The following is a 5,256-nucleotide window of genomic DNA, read 5'->3' on the forward strand; positions in this document are numbered from 1 at the left end:
ACCGTTGCATATTTTTGTTTCATTCAGTTCAGCAGAAAACTTTACCGCAAGATGACTATCAGTATCATTCAGTCAGAGAAAAATATCCCTACATGCCATTCAATTGGGAGATGAAGTGAAGGGAGGAAGTTAGACGTTGCGGGTTCTTCCTCAAATCTTATATCGACATGTAATATCGCCTTATGCCGAACATTTCTCACCCATTTTGATAGCACTCCATAAAGTGTTTACTCAATTCTGGGAGGCAGACCAAACATGTTTTGTGATTGTAGAGGACTTATTTTTTATATTTAGTAGATTTGCACTCTCTCAGCAACCAGCTATTGAGAGGCTATTGCCTTCTATACGTAGGGCGGGTTCATTGTTCGAGTCCTGATCATGAAAGAAGAGGGCCAGGTGCCATTGCCTCATCCCCAGCACAACAAATTCAGTTCCTTTTTTTTTGTGCAGAGCCTTAAAAAACTTGTGATGAGGGGTGGGGGTAAAAAGTGTGGCGGTGTTTCGGAGCACGAGTATAAAGTTGAACCGCAGCGCGTGCGACCAGGGGGGCCAAGGACTGTTTTTCAGAAAGGCAAGGCGGGGAGATGGGTGCATGCTCAGGAGGGAAGTGTGCTATTTTTTATTCACGCAGAAGTTTTTTTTTTAATGAGATGAGTTCTACGTCATCTGTCATTGTCAGGCCCCGCATCTCAGAGCTGCAGCACCAGGTCTTCATTCATTTCCTGATTGAAACCCCCCCCCCCACNAAGAATCTACTTAGTACTGTCCTAACCACTCGGCTTAAAGCATATTAATCTTATGTTCCGTTTTTGTGCCACAGTGTAATTTATAGCGTTAAACTGCCTTCTGTTAAAAAGCATTCATCTTAATAACCTAGCAACTTATCTTAGTGTTGAGGCATATCTTTTCATTTGGGAAAAAGCGGGTTAGAACCAAGGAATAAGTTTTATTCAAGATCCGCATTGCAAATACCACATGCACATATTGAAGCACGGAAGCGTAACCTCGCGGACTCTTGTGGTAAGATTCACATTGCTACTGTGTTTGTTCCAGGAGGAAGTGTTGTGTAGTAAAGTTAAGTAGGTAAAGGGTAAAGCTATCCCTGTAACAGGCCGTAAAGGCCCATAGATTTGTGAGACGTCGAGGCTCCCACATCTTCTATAGACTATCGGCGGTGAGGTCAGCCTTATGCGCCGGCCGGCCTTTACCCTCCAGGAAGATTCCTTGTACTCATTTCTGTTAGAGGCTGAGCCGAACACAGGGCCATAGTGCGGCTGGAAGGATTATGCCAATGGGGGAAAAAAAATCCTATGACCTCATGGGGAATCAAACCCATTTATCAACCTTATGGCTTGTAGCATCATAGTACCTAGACCAACTACGCTACCGCGTGTCCCAAAGTTAAGTAGACCACTGCAGTTTCTTCTCCCGTTGTCCATGATGCTACTTGCATGTCAGTGAATTCTAACTTCTGAAGTTGACATTCATATATGAAATTGAGACGATCTGTATCCGAAAAATTTGTATTTATAAGCAGTCATTTATTTTGAGGCAACGAAATCGTGGAAAGCATCTAAGCGTCAAAAGTAACAAAACACTACATATGAGACGGGAATAGATTTTTTTTTTTTTACTAAAAATGGTCTATCGAACATCTACACCTGGTTTGAAGTTTGATTGACATGTCAATAGTTACATCATAGCAGAAAGGGATTAAAAAGAATTTTCGACGTCTGCATAGGTAATTTTTTTTCTCGCAGGATGGAAACCAAACAAAACGTAGTTCAGGACCCTAAATGTCAAGTGTTATGCAAGAATAGGCATCAGGAATGTGAAAAGAGAACACAATTGAGAGTCAACTTATTGTTATGTAGCTTGCAAGACAATCTAACTTTACCTTTATTTTCTCACTTCCCTTCTAACTTAAATATATAATTCAGTACATGTAAAAGTATATGCACAAGAGGGGAAACACGACCGTTAACAAAGAGCCGAAATTGTCTGTCCTTCGGTCAGTCATTTCACATGTTAGTAATGTAAGATATTCTCCCTCATATAACATGTGAATAACAACCCAAGTTCTTGAAGAATTCATAAAGAACCTGACTTTGTTATCACAATTCCTTATGGGGTAGCAGCAGTCTTTTTACATGTATTATGGAAGTCAATATTGGGCCCAAATTTACTGGGTGAGTACAGTTCACTTCGTGTGTAAACATTACATGCCTGGGTCAGATAATGTATGTGTTCTTTGCAATTTTGGTAAATTGATCGATCCTGTTACTTAGAGAATACATGCATCTTAATGTAGATACTCATAAATTCAAAACATACTATATCTTCATGCTTAGAAGAAATCGTTGTTTGTAAAAAGATTATATTGTCTTCAGTATAGAAAGGAATTCTACGTACCTCAACGTTTTCATTATTTAGAAAATGAATTTTTGAAAGGAAAAAAATCACTTGAAAGTACTACATACGAGAACACGCAGTTTTATTTGAAAACAGACGTTGGAAAGTTTGCAGAATGTATACCCACCTAATTATCAAATATGTTCTTCTTTATGGATTTTACATGAAATTTTCATAAAATAGCGATGAGCATAATGCACGAAAAAAGCTTTTGAATTTCTGTTCTGTGATTGTCAAGGCAGTCCAAATGTATACTTTCAGTTAAAAAAAAACTCCGTGGCTTGAGTCCGCAAGCGAACTATACCGACCGGGCGACCGTCGCTTGTCGGCGAAGTTAGTGCCAAATTTAGCAGATAGAATACTTTAAGTTTATCGTTTCATTAATTGCGGCGAACGCAATTCGCGACCCGTCTAAGTGCCCACCTTCCCTTCCATCTGCAGCCATCCATTTCCTCACGAGCCGGGATATCTCGGTCGGTATAACTACCAGAATTCGGACTAGACCGAGGAGTCGTATTTCGATTCCTGGTAGGGATAAGAGATTTCTCTCCTCCCCATAACATTCTGACCAGTCTGTGCCCCACCCAAAATCCTACATAGCAGATGTCGTGGTCTATTCTCCCGGGGGTAAAGCGGCCGCGTGGTGAAGCTGATCACTAACATTGAATGGCAAGTCAAGAATAGTGCAGCTATACCTCCACGCCCCCCTAAATCTTCATGCCATAATACTTAATTAATTAAGCCCAGGGATAGCGTCACGTTTACCTGTAACAAAAGCTGTTCAGAGGAATTCTAAGGTAATCTTATCCCTGTGTTTAACTAATTAAGCACTACGCCACCATGATCTATGGGGGAGTGAATGTATACATTCACATTTTCTTTACCTCGGCACTAGTTGGAGGTGAGTGGTCAGCTTCACACCCTCTGGATCTGTAGCCAGGAATTCTGACCACTGGACCACAGACTAACTTCACCGAGAAGCGGCGGTCGCTCGCTCGGTATAGTTCGCTTGCAGACTACAGGCCACGGAGTTTGTTTTTGTGTTTGTCGTAAGGTGAATATAAACGTAGAAACTTTATAACTAGGACGAGTACAACCCCCCACCTGCCCCTTCCTTGTACAAACCACCCCTTCCCGGCAGGACCCCTACTCTTGTCATATGGTCCAATCGCCAAATTGTAGACCTACTGCGTGTGTCGCATGATTTGTAGCATTCTGCGCAATGCACTCCGTCAGCACCTATTTTGTAGCGTTATATAAAGATCCCTCCATGCTCGCTTTGTTAGAGCCACGAAAGGAAAACGTGTAAATGTCGTTATCAAAGAACCGAGTTTCCCCCTAAAAATGCTGTCCTAATTCGACTCGGCCATAAAACAACGATTGGTCACACACCAAGTGAAAAATATTTGCATGTTTTCGGAAACAGTACCTGGACAGAGAGAGAATGCTGTACGCTGTACGCAGCTGTTACTGTTTAAGTCTGCCTCTAAAAACTGACACGGGTTTCGGGAAGCAGCAGAAGAAAAATGACTGACGCTTGGCCAGAGAATTTACATGTAAAGGATGTAGAAGTGTTATTAACATTTGACTAAAAGCCAACAAAATATTACATAGATCTCAGTTCTCCGTGATTTATTTGCCTCGTCGTCTATATAAATCTTGAACGAAGAAAGCTATTGGAATTTCCGTTAGGCCTACCGGTCAAGCATTCGTGCCGGTTGTGTATTTTTCAACCTGAAGATTTTGAATTCTAAAGGGTACAGGTCAGGCGACATTTTCTCGAAATTGTACAGATTTCGTGTATAGTGGCTGTAAATCAAACTGAATAGACATCCAACCGCAAAATGCAACGCTTTATCCGAAATTCGTGATACAACTAATTAAGAAGGTATATTATGAAATTCTTTTTTCATCGTAGCTTATTGCAATTTATTATTATTTATGTATTATAGCGCCATGGCCGCTTTACTTCCTGGGAAAGAGCCCCCGGTACCCATTGGCTAGGAGGTTGGGTGGAACCAGAGTCGGTCTGCACGACGTGGACAAGATAAAATTCTTAACCCTACCGGGACTCGAACTTCGACCCCTAGGTCGTCCAACCAGTAGCTAGTTGCCATACCGACTACGTTATCCGGGCTCCGGAAAGTAGGTGGAGGCAAACAAAACACTGTGAGAGCCCCAACTCACACAAATATGATAATAGTTATAGGCCTGTGTAATATTTTAGTTCCTGTCAAAGTATATGCATGTCAATGAAACTATCTTTTCAAATACGTTTGCTGAAAAACCCAGAAAGGTAAAAGGTAAAGTTGTCCATGTGCTTAACTGATTAAGCACTACGCCATGAAGGTGTATGGGGGAGTAGACGTATAGAACCACGTTTTCTTAACCTCGGCAATAGTTGGTGGTGAGTGGTCAGCTTCACTACCCGGGCTTTTTACCCTCGGAGGAAGAGTCGACGGTACCTATTGGACAGGAGGCTGGATGGACCCCAGAGCCAGTCTGGACAACGTTGATTAGAGAAAATTCTTGACCCTACTGGGACTCAAACTCCGACCCCTAGGTCGTCAGACCCGTAGCTAGTTGATATACCGCTTTCAATCACTTAATAATAACTTTTGAACGTTATAGTCCGCTGTGTTGAACGAGATCTCTAGACTAGGGGATTTTTGTTACGTTGAAACTAGAATTTGGTAACTTTATGATGACGTAACGATCTCTGCCACTTTCTGACGATGTCGCGCCCTTAAGGTGGGAATACACGAGCGCGCCGCAGCTGTAATACAACATAGATCGAACGGGATTCGCGACTTATTCGCTCGTGTGTACGTGATTTTGAACACG

The sequence above is a fragment of the Cryptotermes secundus genome, unplaced genomic scaffold (genome assembly GCF_002891405.2).
Source record: "Cryptotermes secundus unplaced genomic scaffold, Csec_1.0 scaffold573, whole genome shotgun sequence".
Taxonomy (NCBI): Eukaryota; Metazoa; Arthropoda; class Insecta; order Blattodea; family Kalotermitidae; genus Cryptotermes; species Cryptotermes secundus.